This window comes from Schistocerca americana, chromosome 4 (genome assembly GCF_021461395.2).
Source record: "Schistocerca americana isolate TAMUIC-IGC-003095 chromosome 4, iqSchAmer2.1, whole genome shotgun sequence".
Taxonomy (NCBI): Eukaryota; Metazoa; Arthropoda; class Insecta; order Orthoptera; family Acrididae; genus Schistocerca; species Schistocerca americana.
The window spans coordinates 708147561-708158122 of NC_060122.1; the positions used below are offsets into that span (position 1 = coordinate 708147561).

The 10562-nt window shown below is 48.7% G+C and overlaps 1 non-coding gene across 1 annotated transcript; it reads right to left on the reverse strand.

The window, feature by feature from the left end:
- Positions 1-6474: 6474 nt before the first annotated feature.
- Positions 6475-6556, reverse strand: Trnas-uga. Its single transcript has one exon. It is a non-coding gene; the product is annotated as a tRNA-Ser (tRNA).
- Between the last annotated feature and the right edge of the window lie 4006 nt (positions 6557-10562).

Sequence of the window (10562 nt, forward strand, 5' to 3'; positions counted from 1 at the left end):
CGACTGCCGCGCCGTCCTCACAGCTTTACTTCTGCCAGTACCTCGTCTCCTGTCTTCCAAACTTTACAGAAGCTCTCCGCTGCAGAGTGAAACTGTCATTCTGGAAACATCCCCTAGGCTGTGGCTAAGCCATGTCTTCGCAATATCCTTTTTTTCAGAAGTGCTAGACCTGCAAGGTTCGCAGGAGAGCTTCTGTAATGTTTGGAAGGTAGGAGACGAGGTACTGCCAGAAGTAAAGCTGTGAGGACACAGCCGAGTCGTGCTTGTGTAGCTCAATTGGTAGAGCACTTGCACGCGAAAGGCAAAGTTCCCGAGTTCGAGTCTCGGTCCGGCACACAGTTTTAATCTGCCAGGAAGTTTCATATCTCTTAAATATCTGACTTGTCAAATAATTTAGTTTTTCGCTAAGGTTTCATGAACCAAAACAGGTGCAGCCTCCAGGCACGGATCCACGAACACTCGAGACCTTGAAGCGTCTGAAAATTTCCGACCATTGACACCTAATTTCAATATCCTCAATACTGCAGGATTCTCTATAGCATCTATATTTTTTGTCATAATATTTTGGAACACCCAATTTACAGCTTGCCGTAAAGGCTTCTGAAACACTAGTGTTGTGTCTATTGAATACAAAAATAGTTGCTTACTCAGCACAGGATATTCATTTACTGCACAGTTTCTCGATAATTACGACAGATTAGTGAAATCTCCAACTTCACGTTTTCAAGAAGGCTGCTTGTTTCATTTTCCGCAAATTATAAGTTCCTATGCGAATGTTATAAACGTACACGACAGTTAAAAATGTTCGCTGCGGACAGGATTCGAACCTGTGCGGGCAGAGCCCATTGGATTTCAAGTCCAACTCCTTAACCACTTTTTTTTTTCCTTTTTTTTTGTTTTTTTTTTCTTATCGTAAGGGGTCGCCTTACCATTTTTTTTGTACTTTTTACCTTTTATATTTTTTTATTTTTTTTTTGTTTTATTTTTTTATTTATTTTTCCTCTGCCATCCTTTTTTTATATATAGATGGAAAAAGGCGTCTTTCAGTTACGACAAACAAAATTAGAATGTACATCCGTAGCAACAACAGAACAACAGTTTCTTCTAAACTGTGAAAGAGAATTTGAAACCAATAGTGTGGTGATAGATAATAAAGAAAGAAAAACGTAACCAAATCCCGCACGCCATTCCGTGTGCATGGCCCATCTGCGTACAGATTCCATGTTCCAAATTGGTACAACATTTCGCAGCGTTTGGAGCTCCATGACGGCGGTCATCCTCTGCCCGGTACTCCCCAACTGTGAGGGGGGTTATCGAAGACACTGCGTAAATAGTTGGCAAATAGTTGTCGGTATCGGGGTGTACACTCAAGTGTGCTATGACTGTCCTGGAGAAATTGCCAGTAATCAAGCACCATCTTCTCATCATCTCGAAAGAGGTAGTATATGGACATGCCTTTAAACCATGTGAGAGCATGAGTCTTCGCAGGTGGGAAATAAGTATCCTCTGGACAAAGGAGGAGCCGTGGCTCAATTGTGCGAGGCGCGATACGTAGGTAGCAGGCGAGGATCTTCTGCACTAGCAGCCATACCTCTACCGCCGATCCACATATTAAACGGTGGTCGTCAGTATCCACGAGGTGGCAATGTGGACAAAGGGGGGAATCCGCCATCCCAATAGCGTGCAGCCTTTGTCGTGTTACAACCTTCCCGTTCACCACCTGGTACCACGCGGCTCGTACCCGCGTGGGGAGGAACGACTTCTGGACCGCTCTCCACACTGCAGGCCATAGGGTCGTAGGGCTCTTCCTCTCAATCACATTGCGAGGGATGGACCTTAGCAGCAGTCTGTAAAAGTCTCTCGCCTTGGGAGGGCGAGTGTTGGGAAGGTCTGGGTGCACGTAACTATACTCAAGAATAAATGCCGAGAGGTGCGAGAGTGAGGGTGTAATGTGCGCAACCGTGACAGGTGGCAGAAGAGACGCCGGCAGCAATTCCTCTAACAGACGACCCGTAAGGGAAGCATCTTTGTGGGTCCACAATTTCATCATTGTGCACAAGTATAATGCTGTAGCCCTCGCTCGTACATTTATAAGTCCCAGTCCGCCATCAAGCGGAGGGAGGGTGAGTGTTTCGTAGCGGACTTTGAATAGGTGTCCGGCGGTAAGGTAATATCCAAACGCTGCTTGCAGTCTGTGTGCCATCGCTGTCGGTATCGGTAGGACCTGGGCCATGTGGATCATCTTAGTTGCCACGTGAAGGTTGAGGTATTCCACACGCTGTAGGAGGTCCATCCGTCGAAGTAAGTTCCGGCGAACTTCTGTGCGTATTGCCTGTAGTATTCGTGCATAGTTCATGGCAGCTGTGCGGCGCACATCCTGTGTAAATGTTATGCCCAAGAAACGGATCTTGTTAACGAGTGGGAGTGGGGCTAAAGCGTCCTCCCGTAGACCTCTCCCAATGGGCATCGCTGCCGACTTGGCCACATTCATGAGGCTGCCCGCTGCCAAACCATAGCGATTGATCCATTGTATCACTGAGCGTACCTCGTCACCAGATCGGACAAGTAATAGAAGGTCATCAGCATATATCCTGCAGTGAAAGGTGTGATCCCTCAATGACATGCCCGAGAGCCTGTTTTTCAACCCTCCAACAAGTGGTTCGAGTGCGATCGCGTAAAGGATCATGGAGAGAGGGCAGCCTTGGCGAACTGACCGTCGGATCGGAAAGGGACCCGCAATCCGTCCATTCACCAATACACGGGATGCAGCTCCACGGAAAAGGCGCTGAAAGATGTCGAGAAAGTCAGGCGGGAAGCCCATGCGGGCCATAACGGACAGAAGGAACTTGTGGTTGACTCTATCGAAGGCGTGGTCGAAATCAATGGAGATCAGAGCAGCTCGAAGGCGACAGGATGTGGCGATGGCTATTAAATCCCTGCATTCACTGGTTGCCGTTTGCATGTTGGTCACTCCGCCCTGTGTCGTTTGCTCCATTGAGAGGAGTAGGGGCAGAACCGTCTTCATGCGGCTGGCGAGTAGTCGGGCGAAGATTTTATAGTCCGAGTTGAGCATTGTAATGGGCCTGTAGTCCTCGACCGTCCGACCTCTGGAAGTCTTGTGTACCGGTATTAGGAGACCTTCCACGAATGCAGGTGGCACGTGAGAACCGGGGGTCATCAGTTCTTGGTACATGATGATCCATCGGGGCATCATGAGATCGCGGAAAGTACGATAAAACTCGAGCGGCAGTCCGTCTGGCCCGGGAGATTTGTTGAGTGCTCCCTTGTTAAGCGCGTCCACGATGTCGTCTCGTGTAATCCCACCTAACAGCGTCGCCGCTGCTGCATTGTCGAGGGTGTGCGACACGTGCTGCAGTATGTCGTGATCGTCCGCTCCCTCGTCCGCTGTATTCACCTCGTCGTAAAACCGGCGATAGTGATCTGCGAAGGCTTCTGTAACTGCCGCCTGAGTCATTACGACCCTACCACCTGGCAATACGAGGTCCGTGATCAGCTGCTGTCGGCGTCGGCGGCTGTCGAGCACGATGTGATGCATAGACGGGTTTTCTCCTTCCACTCGGTCTTGACGTCGCGATCGCACTACGACCCCCTCCAAACGTTTCCTCGTAAGAGACAATATTTTACCTTTAATTCGGCGGCTTTCCATTTGTCGATTTGGAGATGGTGGTTGGCTGTCGAGTTCACGAAGCATCGTGTAATAAAAGTCCAATGTGTGACGATGCCAAGCTGCGATATCTTTTCCGAATTGTGTTAGCACACGCCGAAAAGCTGGTTTTGCACAGTCCACCCACCATGCTAGAGTCGATGGGTATCGGGGAAGACGACGTTCGCAATCCAGCCGTGTGTTGGCGATAATCTGACGGCATTCCGGGGCTTGAAGATGTGCCACATTCAGCTTCCAGGGTCCTCGGCTGCGCCATACCCGCTGCTGTTGTAGAGTGAGTGTGCATATGAAAGCGCTATGATCGGAGAAGGCAAGCGGCCAACGTTCGGCGTCCAATACTCCCGGCGCTAAAGCTCGTGATACATAAATGCGGTCTAGGCGACTGGCGGAGTGACTAGTAAGGTATGTCGGGCCGGGACGTTCACCGTGCACCGTCTCCCACGTGTCGGTGAGAAGCAGATCTCGAACCAGGAGCCGAAGTTCTTGACAAGTCGAGAAATGTGGGACTTGGTCTTTGGGGTGGAGCACACAGTTAAAATCGCCCCCGAAGATATATTGCTCGAAGCGACTGATAAAGAGGGGGGCGATATCCTCAGAGTAGAACAGCGATCGTTCGCGGCGTTGGTCAGTTCCTGATGGAGCGTAAATGTTAATGATGCGCGTTCCCAGTGCTGTGATCGCCACCCCCCTTCCTGACGGAAGGTAAGTCACTTCTTCGACGGCAATTCCCTCGCGCACTAGTATTGCCGTACCGCTGCCATTCCGGTCCGCCGGTGACATATATGTCACATAACCGTAGAAAACTGGGAGGGCCGCTATATATACTTCTTGCAACAGGGCAATGTCAACATCGGAAGAACGAAGCATCTCACTCAGCAACTGGATCTTCACTGCCGTTCGTATCGTGTTGAGGTTAAGCGTGGCGATACGATAAGCTTGTTGCCGAACCGCAGGTGTTAAGTTATCCATTAAGACTGGAATGACCTATGACGCTTCTGACTGTATTGACACCTCCGCATCCCCCCAAACCTCACCGGCAGTCCTTGCTAGAGAGCCGGCGCCAATGGCGTGGGCCCTGTTGGCGTAACGTGCATGGTTCCGTTGTCGTCGTGGTCATCCGCCCACGTCGGGGAACTGAAAGTAAGATCGGCCTCCCTAGCTTCCTCAGGACACGGCATGGGTGCTTGCATTCCAGAAGGTGGTGGGCAGCATCTGTCCTGCAGCTCGGCATCCGATTTTGCCACTGGAGATACATGTGGTTTGTCCTCAGTTTCGTTCGATGGTGTCACACTGCAGCAAATGGCGGCTGCCTCTGTGGTAGCGTCGTCATTGAAGGTGGAATCGTCATCCTCTGGAGGCTGTGTCGCATCCCGTTCGGAAGTTGCTCTACGCCTCCGCTTCCGTCGCTTCGGAGAGCGTTGCTTCCTGGTGTGTCCTTCTGTGTCAGACGATGGCAAAGAGTCACGACGTTCCGGCACAAAGGCAGCCGTAGGCACAATAAGCGAGTCTACGGCCATGCTATCGTCATGTATGTTGTTATCAGTCGACGGGGGCGGCGGCATCGGAGTTGAATCCGTATCTTGTGGAACGGGTGTGTCATCATCGCCCTGTATTGGAGCATGGAGCCGCGACCCAACAGTGGATGTCGGCTGTCGTGGTGAAGTAGTAGCTGTCGTGAGGGCTGCTGCATAAGTCACAGGAAGCAGCGTCGGCTGCGATGGCGGGTCCACTTCAGCCGGCGGCAGTTGAGTGATGCGACGTTGCATACATTCTGATCTGAGGTGTCCCTCCTTCCCACAACCAGAGCAGGTCTTCGGTTGCCCATCGTAGATGACGATGGCACGGCAGCCACCGATAGTCAGATATGAAGGTACATGTCTTTTAAGTTCTATTCGAACCTGGCGGACTCCGTTCAACACCGGATATGTCTGGAATTGCGTCCATTTTTCCGCAATATGATCATGGACCGTGCCGTAGGGGCGCAGCGCTGTCACGACGTCCTCCGCCGGTAGTTCGAAAGGAAGTTCGAAAATTCTGATCGTGCGAAGTCCCATGCCAGAATAATCGACGTGCACAGTCCCCACATTGCCATCAGCATGGCAGAAACGGAGGCCCTGTTTCGTGTCCCGAAGGATCCGTTCACATGTTGCGTCGTTGATGATCTTGACATATACGATACTACTCACAATGGACAAGTGAATGCCGAGAATGTCGGTCGCCGGGATTTTAACTTCTTCTCGGAGAAATCGTTCGACTTCGAGTGCTTTGGGCCGTGCAAATTCGTTGCGGAACGTAAATTTGAGCGTCGATTTTCTGTATTGGTGCGCCATAATGATCTATATGCTGAGTACGGCACGCGCGAAACGGCCGAGTACTATGTAAACAACACGAGCGCTCGCTCCGCGGCAGGAACACAAACAGCGCGTCCTCACCGCAGCACAGCCAAAGGCCAACTGCGTCTGAAAATTTCCGACCATTGACACCTAATTTCAATATCCTCAATACTGCAGGATTCTCTATAGCATCTATATTTTTTGTCATAATATTTTGGAACACCCAATTTACAGCTTGCCGTAAAGGCTTCTGAAACACTAGTGTTGTGTCTATTGAATACAAAAATAGTTGCTTACTCAGCACAGGATATTCATTTACTGCACAGTTTCTCGATAATTACGACAGATTAGTGAAATCTCCAACTTCACGTTTTCAAGAAGGCTGCTTGTTTCATTTTCCGCAAATTATAAGTTCCTATGCGAATGTTATAAACGTACACGACAGTTAAAAATGTTCGCTGCGGACAGGATTCGAACCTGTGCGGGCAGAGCCCATTGGATTTCAAGTCCAACTCCTTAACCACTCGGACACCGCAGCTCCCTCCGGGCTGCCTGCCCCAGCAGGAACATCCCCGGCAGATCAACGAGATAAACACACCAACGATTGAGTTTACTTAATCACGTAGCCCAAGAATAAACATTGCAATCAATAGGCGGTCTAAAAGGATGTCGCCAACTGTTTCGGTATGCAAGCCTATGTCGGTAAAGGTCCATATAGTAGCAACAAATTATCTGAAACATCCGGTACTGCCGGGTATAGAGGTAACGTATAACGAATACAACGGCCTCTCGATGCACGAGCATTTCTTCAAAGTCTTGTCTGTACATCCCGTGTAAGGTTATGAGTTACGACGAGAAATAGTCCAATGTAAACCTTAGTGTATGTTTCTCGTCGCTACTATTTACAAGAATGTAAATCTCCAAGAGCCTGTCTGTTCGACACAAGTCCTCAATGGAACCTATATCAACGATTATGAGCTTGATGCCATGGGAAAGTGCGCAATTTGTTTTAAATATCTCAGTAACATTTCCATTGCAACACTGTGTATTTTTATGATTTTTTTTCAATTGGTGACGAGCCTTTCGACTAGACCGATGTCGTCTATACAGTGCCATTCTTTCCCTCTATGCATACTGAATAGCAATGTGAGTGCTGGATAGCAATAGATTTCTTGTGTTAAAAAAGATGTTTTCGTCTGTGCCACTCCGCTCACAATGGATTCCTTACTTCGGTCATCTGAGGTGGCATTGCTTCCGAGGTAGGAGAAGAAAGTCCTAAGACGCTGAAACAGAAGGCGAAAAAAAAAAAAAAGAAACGCACTTTATAGTTACGGACAGCACAGTGGTTTTATCCCAGAGAGTGTGCCACTCATTTCTTCGGCGATGTCAACTTTGTAACAACGTTGGCGGTACGAATTTCGAGCATTTTCTCTAAAAAAAAACGGTTCAAATGGCTCCGAGGACTATGGGACTTAACATCTGAGGTCATCAGTCCCCTAGAACTTAGAACTACTTAAACCTAACTAACCTAAGGACATCACACACATCCATGCCCGAGGCCGGATTCGAACCTGCGACCGTAGCGATCGCGCGGTTCCAGACTGAAGCTCCTAGAACCGCTCGGCATTTTCTCTAAAAAATTCTATTTTGAAAAAAGAATGTTTAAAATATAATTTCTATTTTCTTTTTTTTCAGTGTCTTAGTTCACGCTTGCTGGTCTATTGTGAGTGTTCATTAATGCATTTTGTACATTAGCAAACATTATATCACGTGACGTTTAATTTTATTATTAATAACATTGCACCTTACAGTACCGCAGATTGGTCATCTTACTGCATTAATGTTCCCACAGTACTGCTTATTATCTTATCAAATTAACGATGTTAGGGCACTTGCAACGTAGATGAAGTAAACGTCGCATAAAATTCGTGTGTAACGTAACAGTATATGGGCAAGACTGTAAAGTTTGTCTAGTTCTGACTATTCAGCTGAAACCATTATGTTCATCTAGTTTAATTAGTAATTGGTCTCCTTCGCACAACAGGTAATTAGAGCTGCCAGTTACTTTAAACGCATGCACTTCTACGTGCCCGTCACTGATTGGCTATCGTTTTAAGGTCGTAGCTCTAGAGTGGTGCACTTCCCACGTATGGTAGCGACGTCCGCTGAGGAATGGCTGCGAGAAGCTGAGGAGGTGAAGCTAGGGAGGAACTCCTCTCGCGTTCCTGGTGGGTCACGCGATCCATCGTCTGCGGTCTGGCGTGCGGCGTGCAACCACTGACCGCCATATCGGGACTGTTCGGCCGGTCAGCCACTGCAGGAGGAAGCGCTGACCTCCAGCCTTCCGGTGCAAACAGTTCAGCACTTTCGCTCTTGGTAGATAAGAGAGTCGATGGGTATGAGTTCTGGTGCTAGAGCAGAATGTTGAAAATTGAGGTGGCTCACAAGGTAAGGGATGGTGACGTTCTCTGGAGGGACAGGATGACAAGACGTGGGTTAAGACATCAAGGAATAATTTTCGTGGTACCTGAGGAGTCTGTAGTGGACTAAACCTATCGGGGAAGACAGAGACAGTGGAGGGCAATGGGAGTAAGTGCCACTCTAAGGTAAAAAGTTTGGCACAGGAGAGAAATTCTTGGCATCCGCATCAGACCAGGCAGAAGACTACTGCTCCCTCTCCACCCCCCCCCCCACCACCCCCAAGCCGGCCGCGGTGGCCGAGCGGTTCTAGGGGCTACAGTCTGGAACCGCATGACCGCTACGGTCGCAGATTCAAATCCGGCCTCGGGCATGGATGTGTGTGATGTCCTTAGGTTAGATAGGTCTAAGTAGTTCCAAGTTCTAGGGGACTGATGACCTCAGATGTTAAGTCCCATAGTGCTCGGAGCCATTTGAACCTTTCCATCCCCACACCACAAATATAGCTTTCCGTTACGCCATTTTAACGAACTATAGATGTCTAGGATTTTAGCTATAGCCTGTACAGGACCTGCAACATGCGATCGTGCAATATCCTGCTCAAATGTAGGGTTTTGCAGGGATCGAATGAAGGGTAGAGCCACGGGTCGTAACACATCTGAAATGTAACGTCCACTGTTCAAAGTGCCGTCAATGCGAACAAGAGGTGACCGAGACGTGTAACCCATGGCACCCCATACCATCACGCCGGGTGATACGCCAGTATGGCGATGACGAATACACGCTTCCAATGCGCGTTCACTGCGATGTCGCCAAACACGGATGCGACCATCATGATGCTGTAAACAGAACCTGGATTCATCCGAAAAAATGACGTTTTGCCATTCGTGCACCCAGGTTCGTCGTTGAGTACACCAACAGTCTTAATCGCGTTTACTTATTTAGTGCCAACCGGTTTCAGCCCATCGTAGGGGCCATCTTCAGTGCGAATAAGATCGACTGCTGGTGGCGTCACGTCTACCAAGGTGTGGCAGTCTCCTGCCACACCTTGGTAGATGTGACGTCACTGGCAGTCGACCATATGCTCGCCCTGAAGATTGCACCTTCAATGTGCTGAAACCAGTCGGCACTAAATAAATAAATAACGCGATTAAGACTGTTTTCTTCATACTAAGTATCTAGATTGGTGGAGCCCTTGCGGAATTGGTGCCCGGCCCACAAAAACTCATTTAGATAGAGCTGATATGATTTAGCGTGAATGCTTCCCTAAATACCACTTGGTGTTAGGATAGAGCTGGATCTTAATCCAATCATGTGTCTTCCAGGAGATAATTGGTCTGTGCGCCCGTGTTCACTAGCGGCGCTTGGGTTGCTTTCTGGTGAACGGTCGGAGCACTGATGTGATGTTGGTTGCTGAAACTGTAACTGTTAAGTCTCGGTACAGCAACACAAATAGCTGCCTTTGGAGTGCTGCATTGACCCAGAAAATGTGGACTGCTGATGAATGGCGTTGTATTCTGTTCAGCGATGAACTGCGGTTCTGCTTTGTTCTGGATGACCACTGTAGGCAATTATGGTGGTGACATGGGGAGATACCGCCTTTATCCAATGTTTTGGAGAGGCATAACAGTTGTACTCCTAAATCATGAAGTGGGGCAGCATCGCGTATGACTTCAGGTCGCAGCTGATAGTCCTTGAGGGAACTCAGACGGCACAATTGTAGGATGGTGCCATTTTCCAAGAGGATAATGTTTGTCCAAACAGCACATATCTCTATGAGCTGTATGCGTGACTTTGAGGTACTCTTGTGGTAAACTTGATCCCGCTGTCTGTTTCCGATAGAGAATGTGTAAGACCACCTTGGACATCAACTCCTTCCCGGTGTCAGTATCCAAAATATCAAGGACTAGTTACAACAGTGGACCAGCTTGCCTCAAGAGAGGATAAACAGCTGTATAACACCATACACAATCGTAACAGTGGATATATCCAGCCCAGAGGAGATGTCACATCATAATGTTGAGTGGGCTCATCCTGCCAAGATCTTCGCAAATTTGACTCGATATTGTAGCCACCGAAGTAACATCACACGCCCTCTCAGCCCCTGAATTATCATTTCGTTTTCA